At 36.7% G+C, this 20911-nt stretch overlaps 1 protein-coding gene across 3 annotated transcripts in view; it reads right to left on the reverse strand.

Moving 5' to 3' along the window:
- The window catches only part of ATP10B (ATPase phospholipid transporting 10B (putative)), a 239451-nt gene that overhangs the window by 215104 nt on the left and 3436 nt on the right, over positions 1-20911 (reverse strand). For 2 of the 3 annotated variants that reach the window (XM_072400704.1, XM_072400703.1), the window contains exon 2: positions 17137-17228. The exons of the other annotated variant lie outside the window; for it this stretch is intronic. The gene's annotated coding sequence lies outside the window, so the exon portion shown is untranslated. The remainder of the gene's footprint in view (positions 1-17136; positions 17229-20911) is intronic. 3 annotated transcript variants of the gene reach the window in all.

The raw sequence follows: 20911 nt of genomic DNA on the forward strand, positions 1-20911 counted from the left end.
ACCTGTCGATAATATAAAACATATGGAATTGGCATGATAGATGTCCAAAATATGTTAAAACTCATGACATCTAAAAATTAAGCAAAAAAATCACAAATTCTTAAGTTTACCAAACCTTTGCACACCTAGCAAGTGACATAGGTACATATACAGTAAAAAAGTTGGTTTATTAACCTCACATATCGAGTGATCCAACAGAACTGCTAGTAGCAGATGTGGGAAACCCAAAATACCTGCTTATGATATGACCTAATGAGTTTTATAAAGCTGTAGAAGTGACCTAATCATAAATGGTTTAGTAATACATTCACCAAATTAGTAAGAAACTCCTTCTTTTCATTAAGATAGCCAGAACAAACGGTGTGCAATTATCAAAATAGAAGAGTGGAAAAAGATAGCGAAGACATCAAGGAATGCTTTAGATTTTCAACTAGGCAGATAACTGCAGCCAAAAAGCATTCACATTACTGAACATGAAATTTTCTCAGCAAAAGGGACAAAAAAGCCATCATAAATATGCTGGAAGCAATAGCTAATTAGGAGATAAGCAAAATGTATTAATGCTGAGAAATTAATGAGCTCATAAAGCCAATACCTTTCATAAAGAAGCATGGGCCCAGAAAAGCGAGAGAGGTTATGAGAAGGGCCAGTTTAATTTGTGAACCAATTTGTATCTATATTTAAGAATTTAATGGAGCATCCAAGACTTAATTTTAGTTTTAAAAGGAAGGGTCTTGTAAAAGTTACCCTTACATAGTTCCGTCATTTCAAAAGGTGTTTAAATATTACATCTTTTTTTTTTTTTTTGTTAAGAACTCTAACAAGCCCACAGCACTTTACCCTTCTGGCTGTTTGAGGTATCAAACATTAGGTATCTTCAGTCCTAGCGCCTGTGGCCTGTAATCCAGCAGATCTGTAAAATTTCCTCAATGTAGAACTAACTTTTTCTTAATTTTTTTTTCCAAAATATATTTTTTTTAATTTATAAACCAGAAAGGGTAAAGGGTAGGGTGGTCCAAGAAACTCTAAAACAAATTCTTAGAGATTTACTTTATAGGTATATATCAACATTAGAAAAGTTGTGTCACTCATGTAGTATTTTTAAAGCCTTTTAAACATTATAGCTAGTGTCTTAACCTCCCTGGCAGTATTCCCAAGTGTGGATCAAGGATTAATTTCAGTACCAAAAGCGGTAACCCCAAGCCACACACAGGGTGGAATTGTAAAGGGCTTACCTGGTCCCCACGAGCCCGCGGCGTCCTCCGGTGATGCTCACCTGGCATCTGTGTCCCTCAGTGATGCCCGGCCAGCATCTGCATCCTCCAGTGATGCCATGACAGCATCCATTTTCCTGGCAGTGCGCTGGGGGTGGGACCTGGTGGGAAAATTAAAAACCTCTTTGACATTTAAAAAAATCTAAATATTTAGACCGCCAGGGAGGTAATAAAGACCAATTGTAAATGACAAATATTAAAAGGTATGTATATTAATTTAATTCTGACCACAAGATAAAACTATTACACACATGCATCTCATCCATTAGGCTGTACACCATTCCTACTGCTGATATGATGTACAAACATGTATAGCTCAACATATACCAATCACATATTCTAAACCTAAGACCTCCATCAATTAGCTATGCATCGTAGGATCTGATATGCATTCATCATTATGTTATCTTCAAATTGTTTGGGAGCAGTAAAATGTGATATTCAGAGGTGAGCTTTATTCACAGTCTGTTTTACCAAACAAGTCAGCTAAGACAAGCCATTCAGTACTATGATCATAAAGATGTCCTATATACCATCAGCTGTGTGTGATTCAGATGTCTGCTAACAATTTGCCTTGTAGGAAATCTCACCCAAAAATAAAACTAGTAGGGCATCTGCAGGGAACTACACCTGTCTAGGGAAGTATTACTCTGCCTAGTGTGAAGTAGTGTCGTTTTACAGGAAAAAAGTAAACAAAGAGAAAAAAAGTGTTTTAAAAGTTAACAATGAAAAGGGAACTAAAGTTTGCAGAAAAATTTGCAGAAGCGAGGGACAATGTCCCTTCTGCAATAAGCTATTGTACCTGCCTGATTGCTATCTCTGTCAAAATCACTGAGATGTGCAGTTGTTTGCCAGGAAAAAACGAGCATCCTGGCTTCTCCTGCAGTTGCTGGGACTGAAAGAATTTCCATGCACCAGCGCAGGAGTTACTGTATGTTATCTTAGCCTGGCCAATCCAGATGGCCGAAGTTCAAAACAAGGAGGAGAAGGAAGAAGATGGTGAGACCTGTTATACAACAGAGACAGAGCAGAACATAAACTAGGTTTACTTCCATATTAAAAAGTGTACATATTGGATATTAGAAGATTTCCCCTCGCCTTGTTCTGGTGACAGTTACAAAAATTTGGATTTCCCATTACATGTAGTGGTGGTTGATGACATTCAATTGTTGAAAACATTTTGGAACCTTTCAAACCTGCTTCATCATTTGTACTCCTAGGCACCATTTAAGACCAATCATCGGCACATCAACTCTGTCACATATATTATAGCCAAGTATCTGGCTATTATCCTATCTCTCTTAGTTGGTAACATAGTACACTGTATTCAAAACTTCAAAGAATAGTTTAAAAAGGTAAGTGATTTGAAAGTCAGAGAGACAATGGGGTCCTATGAAGTCACTTTCCCATTCACCTGTATACCAACTGCAGAGGCTATTAAGGCTGTGAGAAAACATCCAGAAAATAAGATCCTTGACAGTAGAACACATCTTAAGCCAGACCAAGAATGTTCCTTGCTGGTCTTAACACCTTAATAACTATTTCACATATAAGTATAGCTTTGCTGTGGAATAACCAGTATTGTCTCTAACCTGTACCTGGAGGATAACCTTGGGTAGCCTTTAAATTCTTTCAGGGGAATAACAGCAAGTTCAGGTATGTAGGTGATACAAGGTCAAGATTAGAACACTGGAGATACAAGCGTTCCGTGGGCAGATATGTCAAATTTACACCGGAAATTACCCTTTTTGGACTGCATGTTAGATGTCAAGAAGGGGGTTTAGTTGAACATTGAGGTCTATGGAAAACCTACCCACACAGACCAATATCTGTTTTTGACTTCCCACTCCACCCACTAAAACAAACTGGAGGGTATTAGAACTTTGCAACATCAAGCTGAGATGGTAACAACTAACACAAATCTCTGAAATCTTGCGGCTACCAAGACTGGGCTTTTGATAAAACATCCTCAAAGTCAGTATAATGATCCAGACATTTGAAAATTAAGAAAAAGAAGAAACAGTATCAAACTAAATAGATACATCAATACCAAACTTATGATTCAGCAAACCAGTTGATGAACCAGTTAATGCCGGCATCACACGCAGACACTGCATGTTGAGGGAAGATGTCTATTTATCAAGTGGGGCCACGTATGAGAAGTTACCTCTTGATAGACTCCTCTCTATATATGATGTGCATGTAGTAACTATTTGGAAGGTGATGTGAGAGACTTCATTACAAACACTTTTGAACATTGCACATGTTTGGGTTGCCCAATTCAATACTTTTGTGTATGAACTTGATTGGCTGCTTCTATTGTTGTTGAGAAAGCAGCTTCATGGGCTGTGAAACGCGTTGGCAATAATTGGGTTCTGGTAGTAACCAGTTTGTTATGACTATAACTGGAAACACTGTAAAATGATTGACTGGAAGCCTGGGGAGCATGGCTCTGAAGATATTGTTTGAATCAATTAGAAGTATTTAAGAGAACCATATGTTATATATATATTCTGCTTGTATTTTATTATTTATAAATAAATAATATATTTTAAATTGCAATATATTTTTGGTGTACATATAGGGATCTGAAAACCCCTAATTTTCTGAAAAAATTGAGTACCAAACTGATGATAGGATTCTTTCGACCAGTTAACTACAATTTTTATTTTAGACAAAATACATCTTATCCATACTCTGCAGTAAAATCCATTTTCTGAAAATAACAGAAAAAGGCTAGGTAGGCAATGCCTTTGATTTCTGTTATGTGTGTGCCACCCAAAAGATCAGTCACAATTAATTTAAGCAGTGCATTCCAGCAATAGCAACATCCCATGTATTGGTGGCCATTGGTGCTGTAATATACTGCAAAGTTCTTTGTGTGCTTATAATAATGTGTAATAAATAACCCTTATTAATTTCTTAGAAGCAACACCTTTGTGTATCCACAGCCAACTCCATGAAAGGGAATGCTCTTTAGGAAATGTGACTGAAGCGTTTATCACTGTCACACTGCTCTTTTCTCAAGGACCTCTTCTAATTAAGTATTTCAGTTTCAGTAAACTTTAAGCACACTGCTTAATTAGACTTTGACACCACACTCAACAATTTTAAACAGACATAACTTATTAGAAAAAAAATGTTCAGGATAAAATTACATAAAATACATTTTAGGCAAATATATCCTTAACCTTCCTGGCGGTATAAATACTAAGTATTTTTAAATGTAAAAGCGGTACATTTAAAAATACTTCGCTGGAGGACGCCGTGGGCATCACTGGAGGGCGCCGCTGGAACCTAGAAACCAGTTAGGACTTTTAAACTCCCTGGCAATTCCAGTGTGGCTCGGGGTTACTGCTTTTGGTATGGAAAATTCAACCTGAGCCACACTCGGGAATACTCCCAGGGAAGTTAAAGTGGAACAATGGAGAATTCCAAATACAAACCTGTACTACTAAGATCTTTAATTCTGTTATGTGTATACAGTAGTATTGACACCTATGACGAACATACCTGGTTTAGAGAGCTCATGTTTTTCCTGCCACTGTCAAACAGTATAGCTTAGTGAAAGACATGTCCTTAGCCTTCTTTGAAGGAAAATCTTGTGCCCCAAACAATGGGCATGATGTATTAAAGCTCTCCAAGGTTGGGGAAGATTGATTATTATGGGTGAACCTAGGTGATCTCGCAAACCTGGATTGTATTTAATAAAATTATTTGCAATTATTTGGCAAAGTTTACAATCCAGAACTATATCCCTTCAAGGTTTACCGGATCATCCAAACAGACTATCTTCTCCAGTCTTGGAGAGTTTTATTAAAACCAGCCCCTGTGTGTACAAACAAAACAAGCTGTTTTAGTACCAGCAGCGCATGTACAAAACAATTACTGAGCTCTCTGAACTTGTCAGTCTGTTCTTTTTCAATACATGTGCGTTGTAGAAGATTTTGATTGGCTAATTGTGTTGGCTCTGTGTTTTCCAGTCTGCTTTTGTAGTGCAATCAAGATCAAGAGATTCAAGTACTTCTACCAGCTGTAGAGTATTTTAAGTAGTATAACGTGAAGCCTAATATCTGATTAGAATTCGGTTTTAAAAAAAGTTTTTTTCCTATAGGAAGGTAAATAGCATGTGAATGAAATCTACCATTGGGAAATTGAAACACAGTACCATGGTTGATAATTTACACATATTAGTATATAGTATGTTACACAGTAATCTTAACTAACTAAATTAAAAAAATACAATCACAGTCTTTTTAGATTTGACTTTTGTTTATTGGGGCTAATTTGTATTAAATAATAAAAGTACAAGTCAGTTTCTCTCCTCATTTGCTTGCTATTTATTGATTTATGCATACTGATTTTCTTTAACTACTAATAAACTAAGAGACAGAAAAACAAATAACACGTGGAAAAGATTCTAAAACTTGACCTGATCATGTCCAGAAAAGTGAGAAACTCTAATAACTGAAGGGCAAAATGGATTTTCCATTTTATCTTTGAAAACAGTGCCACAAGGCATACATGTCCTACCTACATGACTGCTGTAGTAAACTAAAAAAAAGGAAATCTTTACATGGCTTTTCAGCTACTGCTAATATTTGACTTGGTTGCACTTATCTGCCTTCCAATATACATTTCAAGGGGATATCTGTGGTAGAACATACAGTACTTTACCTAAAGACATTTTACTTTGATGGGGTTTCAAACAAACAGTGATTAAAGTAATTGAAGTCATTGGAGAGCAATGCCCTTTTTCCTTGGACAATATTATTAGTTTGTCCATTTTATTATTAAGGAAAGCAATGTATTGATTCAGAGTAGTGTGTGTGGGTCTAATGACATTGAAAGGATGCTTCATTGGACACAGAGAAGGTTAATGGTCTGCAGTTCCCTGTTTATATTTGCAATGATCTATTGGTATTTACAAAGTATCCAGTGTTCGTACACTAAAGCTATAAAGTGCTCCATTCAGAAAAATCTCTGCAAAAATAGATGATAAAAGTACAAAAATAATTACCTGTATGACCTTCTGCAAAGTTTGTACAATTGCATTTACTGTAGATGTCACTACTGTGCTTAAGCTTTCTATCACATTACCATTCAAGCAAAGCTTGTAAACATAAAATGTCACTCAAACTTTAAAAGAAACTTCAAAAGTTAGAATCCTTCATATGTACTTACGTATGCACAATGCTTTCCTAAAAACATGTTTTTTATGGAAAAATTCAAATGACAAACCTTGCTCCAAATTTGCTTGTTGTACGCCATTTGAAATTTTTTTTTTTTGTTTTGTAATATGGAATATAACAATTTGAAAAAACATAACAAATGCAATAACATGTTTGCACTCCTCTCCATGAGTAAGGAATTGAAGAGATTTTAGTATGAGATTTTGAGTATATGGAGAAAACTTTTTCATAAAACAGCAAGTACTTTTGTTTAAAAGATTAGTGTTTGCTATACAGTTGTCCCCTACATAGTGAGAAGACCTTCTGGGTCCTAGCCACATTTTTTTTCTCTATACATCTATGGCTATGTACAAACGTCAGATAATTATCTCACGGAGATCATGCTCATCTCGGGAGAGAATCTAAAAAGTGTGCAGCAGTGGCTCAGCATCACTCATGGATCCGTTGGGACTGATCCAAGAATGACGATTGGGAACGATTGCTATACAAGCCAAGGGAGGAAAGCACAGTGGGGTGCAGCTTGATCATATCCCCCCCCTCTTCCATAGAGTGTATGTACAGCGCTCATTTATTCATATTTCATTGGAGGCCATCATGAAAGAGCAAATTATTATATCAATATATTGATTTTACTATTGATTTTTGTTGATTATATGCTTTAGCAAATGGATGACTGGTTCTCTTATTAGAGTGGTTTGAGGAGACACCGGTACTGCCAGTGTCTGTTGTAGACATTTTTGGAATTTGTGTTTGTGATGGTAACTGTTATCATCCAGCCCTGGTGGAGTCAGTTGAGATAATAAAAAGAATTAAGTCTCCAATAATTTTAGTGAATTTGTATGTAATGTCATGTTGATTTAATGTAACAAGAACAATATATATTTTTGGGATGCCACTTGATATATTTGGGGCTAGCAGTCGGACCTTCTGATCATGTGCCATAGGGTCTCCAAACATGTGCATTGCTCTTTTTCCTAATCTTTTGCTTTGTAACTTTTATTCTAAATAAACCCCTATAGATCAGGGGTGACAAAACTTTTTGCAAAGAAGACAAGATTTGGTGAGGTAAAAATGTGTGGGGGCCGCCCACTAACCAGGTTTATTGTGGGCGTGGTCTGCACGGATCCCACACAGCACACGCCCACTATAATGACATAGGGGATTCCCTGTCCACACATGGGGACTCCCGTCCAGCTGAATATGCCCGCCGATCAACTCTAGTGAAATATAAAATAGCTTTCTTGTACGTGTGTATTTTATACCATGATCAACAGTGCTGTGGTGCCCCATACGATTGATTTTATGACAGAGGCTACGGTGGAAATCTAAGTACGGGCCGTAATTGGCACCAGGGACTTTGGACATGCCTGACTTACACCCATTTCTAGTTAATATCTTTCAAGTACATTACAATCTGGGAAACAAAGGTGTAACATGCTGAGCTCCCGTCTGTCTGCTCTTTCATTTGGTCATTGAGGTGCCAATGGGATTTGCAGGAGATATGAAAACAACTGCGGCAGTGCTGCTGCCAAGTGAAGGAGCATTCAGGACAGGCTGACAACAGTATAGATTCTTCTGAAGCTATGGACATCACCATGCAAAGAAGCTTGGCAACCTACTTTCATCCTCCACAGGACAGGAACACACTGTGTGTGTGTTACCCCCTACGTTTGTAGTGGGTGTGTGCTGTGCAGGACCCATACAGACCACGTCCACTCTGAAAATTCTCTGCACGGAGTCCAAACTGACACCAGACTTTGTGCGGAGAACATTCTTTGAATCAGGGTGAGTGTGGTCCTTGCGGGTCCCGCACAGCACACTACAAACATAGGGCCGCATTTCATTAATTTCAAGACAGAGGCTGCGGGCCAGTAAAAACCTGAACACGGGCCACAATTTGCCCGTGGGACAGACTTTGGACATGCCTGCTCCAGATCATCTCACCATGGACAGAGGTATTGTTATCAATTCAGACAGCGATCAAGATTTAGTAGTCCCCCTTTATGATAACCAGCTTCACTGAGCAACAAGGATGTGGCAGTGATATGGGAGGTAAGGGGTACTTACCTTAAAATATACATTTGCATATTGGAGCACTATAGAGGAATGTTTGAATTGTGTGTGTAGGTCCCTATAAGGCATCTCTAAATTCATGTAATTTGAAGAGTATTATACCATTACTGGCAAACATTTATCAGTATACCCTTACTATACAAAATAAACTCATTTATACAGACCTTCATTGTCACCTTTGTGAGCACACAATAATATTCCTGTTTTTTTTAGCGGACAACTTCAACAAAAAGAAATTTTACAGCTTTGGTAGTCACCGGTGAGTGAATTTTCCATCGCATTCTAAATCACGTAAGTGACATTGACAAGATTTCCCTACATTAGCGTGTGTCTACTTCAACTCAAGCTTGTCCACAACAATGATGCTTGAACTAAATTAAATGGAACCAAAATCTATAACGTTCCCAGTAAAAGGGATATATTCATAATATTCTGTTTAGTATTTATTGGATATATTAGTTGATACTTATTGGTAAAATAAAAAATATGAAATTACATTGAATTTTAAAAGAATAAAATCATAATATATTAATGTAATAATATATTAAATTAAATGTTAATTACATATTATGAAAAATTTTGAATGGTGCAGTTTTAAAGTGCTTACTTGGATATTTCCAAGTACCACCACAATTTGTCTTGCAAGGTATGGGAATTTCACAACTGGCTCTGGCTTCAAATGCAAATAATATTTGCGATTTTAACATAAAATTACCAATATATTGGAAACAATTCAGTATTTTCAGTTTTTCTTTGGTTTGGTTGTGTTGCAATAAAAAAATCTGCAGCTTTGCATAGCAAAGCACAGCACAAGACAGTATCATTTTAGCTCCTTTATGTTTCAATAAATAAACATGGATTAAGCATGGCATTCTGATCAAAATAGAGAAGTTAGGGTTAAAAAGAACCTGCCTATCTGAAGTTGGTAACCAAATTTGAAGTGCATAATAATCAGTCTTAAACATTACACTCTTCAGAAATACACAGACTACATTGCTTCTATTTCCTTGCTGTCTTATTTCACCAAGTAATAAAAAGATGCTTTTTAATCAAGAGACAGTCTCATGTTTCTGCATGATAATCATCACATAGGGCTAATAGATTTGCACAAAGTAATAAGACAGCTTTCATATTTGATAAATCAACAACTTAACTACATCAGCTACAACTAATTATGTTCTATCAGTATGAACACTTGTTTAAGAGGAGGATTCTGAGTTACTCCCCTGAGAACAATAGATTCTGTGTTTAAAGTTGACTATTCCTTACAACGAAAAATGATAATCATCAGGTTAGACACAGAAAAGCAGATTAGTATGGTTCTTAAAAACTCCATGGCCAAGGACAGCGTCAGTGGATGGAGAGACATGATCACTGTCCAGCAGCCAGATTGACTGAACAACAGCTGTCATCATCCAGTAGCATACTATACCTGTCAATGACAGGTTCAGTAATGTCAGATCAGAACTTGGATTTCTCAAATGTCAGGTTTCTGATCGGATGTTGGAATAGCTCCAATCTGAGCCAGGTTAAAACTATCTGACAACCACTATTTATGTCTTCTAGCAGGTTGTAATACTTTCTGTTTCCCATTTTGCTTTGTATAGTTTGTTTTGGCTTTAGAAATACTTCTGTAAAGGATTAAGGGGATGTGCAGCATGCAAAATCGAACCCGTTATCTTTCAACTGTGTCCACGTATAGTGTACCTTCCCTTTAAAGTTTACTAGTTCCTAAAGCTCCGTACACACGTGCAATGGTTCTCATCTGATAATCGGCTCAGGGCCAATATCGGATGAGAATCTGACGTGTGTACAGCGCCCACCGTCCATCTCCTGAACGACCGTCCTAGTGGATCCACGGACGATGGACGACGAACGATCTTAATGGAAGCGAAGGGGGAGAGAGCGCAGCAGGGTGCCGCTCTGTCGTTCTCCCCCTCCCCTCTCCATAGAGTAGAATGGTGCTGTATGTACAGCACTTGTTCATGCATTTTGCAGTCCTTAGTTGCTGGAAAGGATCGTGAAATATCCTTTCCAATGACCATTATTGCACGTGTGTATGTAGCTTAAAGACCAAATTTGTCAGGCTGATCTCATCAGATCTGCAGCTTACCGTTACACATTGGGCCTGATTTTTTAAAGCTCTCCAAGGCTGGAGAAGATGCACAAATAAAATTCCAGGTTTGCTGAAATGCCAAAAAGTCACTTTAAATCAGTTACCATTATCCTACAGCCTCTCCTTGTGGGCCATTACCATCAAATTGTTTCCTACACAAATTTAGGAGACGATGCGGCATTCGCCGGCTACCTGTCATTAAACAAATAAATCATCAATTAAAGAACAAAGCAGTCTAGACCCACTTTAAACTGTCTAGATACTAACTTTTTTAAATTATTACCCCGTCATTGGTGAGCAATGTGCATCATATATATTCTAAAATGTTTTATAAAGCTTATTAACCTTTCATATATACAAGTAGCTTTCATTACATGAATCATAAAAATGATTTTACTACTTTACATTTTGAAGTAGTAAATAGCCAAAAGTAGGTCAGTCAACAAGCCCTGAGAGGTTTTAAGGTGGTGAAATAGAGCTTCAGACTGGCCTAGCTAAAGTCAGTCTTAGGCCTATTTTATAGCATTAACCCAGCAGCTTTTCAATTCTTTGTCAAAAGCTTACTGTTATTTAAAAAAAAAAATTCTGCCAAAAAAGTGGTATGGGCTAAATATATTTTGGGCAAAACATTCTATAATTCATAGTCACTCTTTTTTAAATGCAGAAATCGTGGCATCCAAAAGTTGGTAAAACAGTATTTTTTGCTGCAATCCCTGTTAAATAATTTTCCTGTATTCATTAAAAAAAACACAACAGGGCTCTATTAGATCTTAACTTTTATGCTACTGCCTACTTCTGCATGTGACAATAAGGAAAGATCATGTAGATCTCCACTCTTTTTACAAGCAAATTAGAAAAGTGGTTATAAAAAGTATTGAAAGTACCTGTTCTACTTTGCGCTGGATAACTTCTTTTATTGATTTCATAAAAAATGTGTTCATAAAAGACTTGGATTTAAAATAAATTGATATTTAAAAGTGGACATGTATTAAAGACCTAATACTGTAAAAAATAATAAAGGAAATAGGGAAGGAAGCAAATACTTTTTAACAGAACTGTCTGTGTTTTATTTACACAGATCTTTATTTGGTGAACCATTTATTTCAAATGTAATATAGAATGGCTTACAAAATCTGCATTTCATATGTAAACCTTCATTGAATGAATATACCAACACTCAACAACCTTATTTGAAAAAGAAAATAAAGCAAAGAACAATGTTTTTTATGACTAACAAAAAACATTACATACATTTACTGTAATGGGATTATTTCTGATTGGTTGCGGTTATAGTGTACGTTGCTGTTTATTGCTTGCTCAAGAAGCCAAGCCTGCATGTGTTAATTGGAGTAGAATGTACATTCACAGGGGTTTGCTGTCAGGCTGTAAACATTCACTAAATAAAGGAATTGCTAAAGGTATACTCCTGTCAAAACTGGAAACCAAACCTCAAAAAGCATACAGGAAAAGTTTTACACTGAAAGGGTTAAATGCTCATTTTATGTCTAATGGTGGAGGAATACGCAGAAAAACGTTTCATCTTCTTTACACTCACAGAAGTCCTACTCCTGACAAGAGGTGGTCATGCACTGTATGTGAGCACACTGAAGGCCCAACCACATCTGGGAGTGTTGGAAAGTACCAAAATAAGTTAACAGTGTTCACTGTTAGGTCATTTTAGCCAGACACAATACTAGGGATGGAATATGGGATACATTGTGTTTGTGACATTACTAAGGGTGGTATGGTCTAGTTCCAGTAAATGCCATCAATGCAAGTGTTTGTGTCATATGCAAGAAGGTATATATGGTACAGGGGATGGGACTTTACCGAGGTAGTATATAAGGTGCAAAGATTGTGTGACATCACTAATAGTGAATTTCAGTTTAAAAGGAAAGTGCAATATTACTGGAGGTGGTAATTGAGTTAAAGAGGTTGTGTGTCATCAATGAAAATACCATATGGGGGAGGGACAGAGAGAGAGAGAGAGAGAGAAAAGGGAGAAGAAAAGGGAAAGAGAAAACATAGAAGCAAAAGAGAGAGAAAAGAAAGAGGAGATGGAAAGTAGAGAGAAGAGAGAGAACCCTTTATTGTGTTAGTCAGGTTGAGCTGGGTACATTCCTATTCCTGCTTTAGGTACTTACTGGGTCCACTTATAGAATAGCTGATTCATGCAACAACAAGGCCTTGCTATGCCAAGAAAAACAATGTGTCCTAAATTAAGTCACCAGCTCCCTGCTCACCCAAAACCCAGATCCATAGAACCTGGCAAGAACCATGTTTAGATACTCCATATCCAAGTGCAAAGAGGACTATACACTCTACTCAGAGAGGAGAAATTTGCACTGACATTTGCGGCACAATATGTCACAGCATGCAGCAGACCAAACAGGGCAAAAATGAATCCAATCTAATAATTTTATTTCCGCTGCTTACCCGGTATACCCCTACCCCTGTTTCTCTTTATATCACAGGACTGAACCCCTTTTACTTTCACCTCATCATTCCTTTGTGTCAGAAATCCTAAAATACCTTATACCTGCCAAAAAAGTTGTTTGTCTTTGTTATGCTCTTTTAGTGAGAGTGATGACATCCGAAAGAAAGCGGACACCAGAGGGTGGAAGAGAAATAGAGCATGCAGACGGAGCCGATAACCGAGAGAACCAAAACCAGAGAGGAATGAATGGACACTGACATAGGGAGAGAGCACCAACATGAGAGAGAGGAAAGGAACAGAAAACAGAAAAACAACATTCATAGTTGGGTTCATCTGGGCAGTCTGTGTAATCCATATTGTCTAGAGGGTGTAAAGGCACAATAAAGTGGTGGTAGAGGGAACTTCTCAAACATAATATGTTGGGCCTCATTTAAAGTGTGCATAAAGTGTTTCTGAACTCCAGCCTTAGTTTCATATCTTGTATACTCTAATAATGTTTGTGCATTAAAAGCTGCAGTAAGTTAAATAGAACATATCCAATTTCTGACTAAAAGACACCCAGAAATACCTAGCCCTTTACTCCCCAATTTATCACCACCTTTTTTTTCCAATCAGAAGCATGCATGTGGGTGGCCCCATAGCATCCAATTTCATTTCATTTAAGGTATGTATACCCCTATTTCTGTCACAACCATCACCAGCCATGTCCTGGAGAGCATTGCAAAAAGAAGCACAGGATGGATGTCACTAATTCTTAAATAAGGTAATAAATAAAACAATGATTTAGATTAGCTTTTATTATTAGTTGTATTAGCATAATAAGAGAGAGAAAGGAGGATCGAGGAAGGCGAAATGTAAGCAGATTAAAATTTAAATTTAGGTTCCTTTTAAGAAGACAATCCATCTTGGATGTGACTGTGTTTGAAAAATGTTTATGTAGGGATACTTGCAAAGGATTACAGAGGTGGCAAAGCAGGGCACACAATAATGAGCTTTATGGGTTTATTAATGTTGTAGTGAATACCATTATTGGGACATTGATTACTTTTAGTTTTATGCCCAGAATTGCTTTTAACCTCAGTAGAAAAGAGTAGAAAGTTTATCTCTTACTTTGTCTGTTAAAGAAAACCTGAGAGGTAGGTAATATGGAAGCTTTTCTTTTTTTTTTATAGCATGCAGGTTCAGAAAGTCATTTCAGCTTTACTACCTACTCTGAGCTGTTTTTTGTTTAGTGATGCTCAAACTAGGAAGGCCAGGGTCAGGATGTTGGTTCTGGAGCTCTTTATTCAATAAGAAAGCAACAACAGCTTTTTGAAGGATTACATGTCCTATTCAGAAACACAGTTTAAAACGATTTATAGACTTGCTCCTGCTTTACAACTTTCTAAAGCATCACTGATGCTTGGGGAAGCAGAAAGCATTACATATCTGTTTATGTAACTTTATGTAAACTTTATGTAGAATTAAACTGAAACCAACTTGTAAAGTTTAAGGCTTGCTACTGTAGGACCATTTGGCACACTGCATCTGTGACAATCCTGTCACTGGTGACAACTCATAGGTCTCAGGATCACAAAAAATGAGCAATAAAAGCATTAACCTACTTTTTATATGTCAACTCATCACTGACAAGAGCTTTGCCTATTTCTGTACCCAGCTCTGCATGGTTAAAGTGAAGTGTAACACTGACTCTTGGTTATGATAAATGCGGTGCAAATTCACATATTTACTTTCGCCAGGGATGATTCCTGTCTGTTGGATTTGTTAAGACTAGCTATACCTTCAATTAAATTATCCATGCCCACCAGCTTGACCGGCTGAGCCACCTGTTAATGACAGGTTTAGGATATCCAAACCTGTAATTTAAGCTCCAATTGGTGAAATTCCAAGTTCCAATCTGATGTCAAAATGTATCTGATTAAGGTCAAAGTAGACTATCCCCCACTACCAGTTAGTAGAGACCAGTCACCCACAAAAGACCTGAGCACATGCTTGCAGGGCCTCTGCCTTGTGAATATTATTTAGATTGCAGGCAGTGGAAATAGCTGCATGCATGGCTCTCTGCTGAGGGTCATTCTGCCCATGCCCTATAAGACAAAATGTCGTATTGGTTAATCATGGGTGTAAACAGCTTGGCACTGATGTTGTATTCTGGTGGCTGCCTGCTCAATCCTATCCTAGTAAATCATGAGAATGCACATGGGCTTTTCCAAAACTGCCAACATTTTAATTTAAAGAAAATATAGTTTTTTGTTGTATTCTCACTAGCAAAACAATTTTCCTATTTTGTCTGGGTTGAATGGGAATAGAGTGAAAATCCTCCAACTTTGGATGGATTTGGTTACTGGTGACAGTTGACCAAGAGAGCATCTTCCTCATTTTAAATAGATTTCTACACTTTTACTGCTGTGTCCACCAGACAGAAACTGAAGGCAAATCAACCCAATAGAACACAAATGGGAAGAAAAAAAAGTTTTTTTCCCCTACTGCTGAAAAGTACTTTTAAGGTTTGCGACAAATCTTTGAAATAATTCTGCCTTAAAAACCAGCAATTGTAACGTTTTACCTGTCAATAAATGGTAGCTATTGATCCAGTCTTCAGTGACTTGGCAAAACTGCAAGTTTTTTCAAGTCACTCTGCAATGTGAATTCTTAATTACCATCAGTAAGTTTTAGTTAGTTTCAAGTTTTATTTTGAGTGTGGCAGTATTCATGAGATAGATTTAAAGATGGAACACTACAAAGCTCTAATCAATAAAAAGCAGAGCTGAAATTTTGATCATTATATAGATTTGAATTTTACATTATTAAGCAATGCAAAAGGTTACCAGAAAGAACATGTACTTTGTTAAACAAAGTTGATGTAAAATCTACACGTTCTAAACTGCAAACTGTCACTTTCTCAATTGCGCTCTCAGGCCGTGCTCATATGTAAAAAAAATGTACTGCGTAAATGCCTTAATTCCTTTAATATCTATGCTTTCCATTCATTCTATCTTTTAGACACTGGGGTGGGATTACTGGCACACATATTATATCTGGTAAAAAAAAGGTGGGATAATATGAACCATATTAAACATTGTTGGAGCTTTTGATGAAAAGCATTGTGGGCACTAAATTCAAAGGCTGCCAGCGAGTTCTGCTGGTGCTTCTTTGGAATATTACTGCCCATAGGGGAACTGGGGAAAAACAAACGTATTTAAAGGGCAATAAATAAGAGAAAACAGTGGCTATGATATAAACATGCTATTGATGCTACTAGATAATCTGATACCACCAGTTATTCAGTCCTGTTTTATGCTACGGTTACCCCTGCTAAATACTGTGTCATTACTAGAAACACTAGGAACCAAGAAATTGACACTCTCAGACATGTTGAATTCTGTACACTTATGTGGAAATCATTACCATAGACAGAAGGAGAGTTGAAATGACTTCCTTAAAGTTTTTCAAGTCAAGTTTGTCAGATCTTACACATGGATGTGGACCCCTTTCCATTTCACTTCAGTCAGTCCTGGCAATCGACCAGTAACCCTGCTCTGTTGGTTAAAAAGATCATAAAGATTGACTTCACTGGGTAAAAGGGGATAAAGGATATCCTTTAGAAATGCAAGCCACTGTGATGGTAAAACCCCAAGTCTCAGTTTCTGATACAAAGTTTGGCAAATATTATATATATATATATATATATATATATATATAAACAATGATTTAGTCAAAATGTTTAAAACCAAAGAAATATTGCAAACCACATAATTACGAACACAATAGAAATTTAGTACACACTGAAGAAAAGACAATGAGGAAAAACATTTCTTCAATTTTAACACAACTGTAAAGATCTACATTCTTGACACATTGCGCCAATAAGGCTTCGTCAGAAAAACATTTTATGGAACTTTTTTTATACTGATCAATTTATTTTAAATAAATCATTGTTGTTCATATATATTAATGACTATTAAGTTATAAAAACTGTGTAGCCAGCCAATCTTTTCAATTCCTTTTACGGTCATGTAAAGACCAAAGAAGTTTAACTCTTACCTGGTTTATAGCCTGTTGAAAAACAACCTTTGGCACTGCTGCCCCTTTGCTTTCTTTACTCCAGGGATTGAAAAATATCAAATCAAATATCTCTGAAAAAAAAGCAGCAAACAAATATTTTGTCAGATAAGACAATTCCCACTGAAGAACTTGCCCTCCTGATCCCTGAGGGTCATATTAGATCACCAAAATTCAATTTATATTACTTAAACTGCTGTAATTTGCATTTTTAATGTATTGATATTTTATTTTAAATAAGAAAATAAAGTAAATTCAAGTAAAAATATTGTGGTCCAGAGATGAAAAAAAAAAAAATAAACAAAATTACATCTTTTATTGATAATTGTTTGTCAACATTTATAACGGTATAGTTAAATATCTGAGAACGTTTGAGCTGTCAAATAAAATACTTAAAACATTAAACTAAATCCCGGTTTCAACATTGTAAACCTGTAAAACCACTGCATTAGATGTCCTTCAGCTGAAAGTAAATAATTTGTCTATCAGCAGAACAGGCGAACAAACTTGTGGTCCTATTTATTCTAAAGTTTAAACTTTAACCTCAAGAAAACAGGCCTAAATTTCAGGAAAGCTAAAGGAAACCTGCCACCAGGAAAAGATAAACTACTATATGAGCAAATAGCAGCACCAGCAATGCCTCCACACACATTTGTTTTCCTTCCTATATCATCTACTGTGTGCCTTAGGCTATATTGACCTGGGGAATGAAGTGAGGAATCTGGCATGTCAATAAGAGTAAAATGAATGTCTCAAGCATACTTGTAACATTGTAGATTATAGTAACATCCAGTGCACACAAATAATTCTAAAAATTGAGATTAGCACAGGTGTAAATCCACTGAAAGCAAGCAGAAGACTGAAGGGAAATGAATGTATAAGAAGCCTACTAACAGCAGAAACACTTGCATTCTATGGTCCTATATCAGCAAAAATGAACATGAGTCACACCTTACTATAAATGAGCATTGCATTCTATGATAAAAACTTAGCAAAAATGAACATTGTATTCTATGGCTGTACCTTAGCAGAAAAGAACATTACACTTTATGGTCATACCTCAACATAAAAATATGGCATTCCATGATCGTACCTCAGCATAAGAGCATTATATACTATCATCATTCCTCAGAATTAAACAATAAAACACTCTATGATCTTAATTCAGGATAAACACTGCATTCCATGATGTACTTCATAGTAAAAAAAGGAATTTTCTGGTTGCACCTCCAAAGAGCATTGCTTTCTATGGTCACACATTTGCAATAAGAGCATTGACTGTAATGGTTTATTTTATTATGAGAAAGCATGGTGGCCCAGAAGCTACTTGGAAGGAGGTTGCAGGTAGGTTTCTTAAGCTATGTACACACGTCAGATTTTTATCGCCCGATAATCGGCATCGGCCAATTATCGGGCGAAAATCTGCTGTGTGCACAGTCGGTGTCGTCCATCGTCCGGACGACCGACCTGCCGGATCCACGGACGATGGACGACAGCCGATCGTAATGAATGGCACGGGTGAGCGCGCAGCAGGGTGCCGCTCCGTCGCTCTCCCCCTCCCCTCTCCATAGAGCATGAACGGTGCTGTATGTACAGCACCATTCATGCATCGTGCACTCCCTTGTCGTTGGAAAGGATCGTGAAAGCTCCTTTCCAACGACAAAAATTGGAAGTGTGTACGCAGCTTTAGACTGTGGTAAGGACATATGATTATGGTAGGGACATTAGATTGTTAGCTCCTTTGAGGGACAGTTAGTGACATGACTATGGACTTACCACTAGCAATATTTTAGCACTATATAAATACTATGTAATAATAATAATTATGGGACTGTCCAGTAGGTGTGGAATAAATATTCTTGTATGCCTGGATAAAAGGCAGTATATATAGTCATGTCAAGGACATGCTTAAGCATAAAAGAAAAAAGCATTTTATAGTTATATTTCATATTTCAGAAACATTCTATGGCCATACATTGGGATACATACAAACACTTCATTCCTTGGTCAACCATCCATCAAAACATTCTATAGTTGAACAACAATATCAGATTTTGCTGATAATAATCTCACCACCCATATAGTTCATCTGTACAATGTCCTTTAGATCTACCAATTGTGCAAGGACCTGACTATTGTACAATTAAAATCTCATAGAATATACATATTTTCTGTGTATCTGTATTAGGCTATCTGAGTCTACATAATAAAAAATATATATATATGACGCTGAACTTGTAATAATACAATCTGTATACGTTCTGGCTGTACACAAACATAGTTATGTTTTATTTGGCATTACTACAAATTGATTTGTGAAGTCAGCATAAGCTACCTCAGGCAGTAATACAATATCAAAATGGAAAATTTTCCTGCATGGGTATATTAAATTAAAGTATCCAGTACTGTGAACTCTCTGTTGTCACCAAGAGGTCATGGACATCGAACAACTGTGAGAGCTGGTTTTTCGCCTACCATCTGTTCCAAGGTTTGCAAATGTCCATATACTATAAATTCATGAACACAATTATATCCTATATTTGGAAAAGGTATGCAATTACAGAAGAGTAGAGGTACATGTACATGTGTGGCTATATAAAGGTAATGCTTCATGAGATACAAGGGACCTAACATTTGTCTATAGTTGGGGATAGAAAGCCCAAACCCCCACATTTGTTATATATACTCCAATGTGTTCTGAATAGATCAAATCACACATTTCAAATAAAATGTATTCTTCTATTAATGAGTGCACTCTGCAGCATTATGCTACACAGCTCCGGACATCAGAGGCTCCAAACTGTGATCTGTTCAGAAAATGAAAAATGCTCTTTCTTTATAAATAGGCATTTAGTATGTCAGGCTTTGGAAACTCTAACCCTCTTCTTACTCCTGTGAGGTATGAACAAACAGGATCTAAGTGCAAACAGGCAGGTCGTTTATTACAGAGAGGACAGGCCATGTGTCTTTTGCAAAAAATAAAAAAATAATAAATTTACCTGCCTGATTGCAATTTTTTAATTATACTAACCTATCCTTGCTCAGTCATAGGCACCGCCATCTTAATCCAGTCTTCTTCTGGTTGTACGAACTTCAGCCATCTGGATTGACAAGGCTGGAATGGCATAATCCCTGCACATGTGCGCAGGGGTTTATTTAGTGCCGACAACCCCAGAGGATCCTGGGATAGCTGTGCATGCATAATGTTCTTTAAGAAAAAAGATTATAAACAGACAGGCAAGGATGTTTTATTGCAGAAGAGGCATCATCTTTTTTTATGTGCAGAACTGTAGCAATGTATAAATTGCACTTTTACTAAATTAGTTCAGTAAAGGACAGAATTTGATTGGATGCTGTGGTGCAAGCAATTTACATTCCACAAACTTATTCCAGGCATGACGTTGATCTTAATCTCCAGAACTATTACAATTTGGTAACAAACATATTATATGTTTTGCAGACTCCTGAGCCTACATAATTCCTTTCATTAGTGCAAAACCTGTTTTTCTGGTTTGTTTCAGTAACAACACAAAAATGCTTGTTACTTTTTCAAGGATGCTATTAAACTTCAGAAAAATAACACAATATACTATTAATAACAAAACAAATAAATGAAAGAATACTAAATGTGTGGATTCAATCAGTAGGAGGATGAAAAAAAACCTATATACAATTGTAGGATCTATTTTAAAGAGTTTATTCAATACCCTCACATGTAACATAAATAAATTATATATATATATATATATATATATAT

This window comes from Pyxicephalus adspersus, chromosome 2 (assembly GCF_032062135.1).
Source record: "Pyxicephalus adspersus chromosome 2, UCB_Pads_2.0, whole genome shotgun sequence".
Taxonomy (NCBI): domain Eukaryota; kingdom Metazoa; phylum Chordata; class Amphibia; order Anura; family Pyxicephalidae; genus Pyxicephalus; species Pyxicephalus adspersus.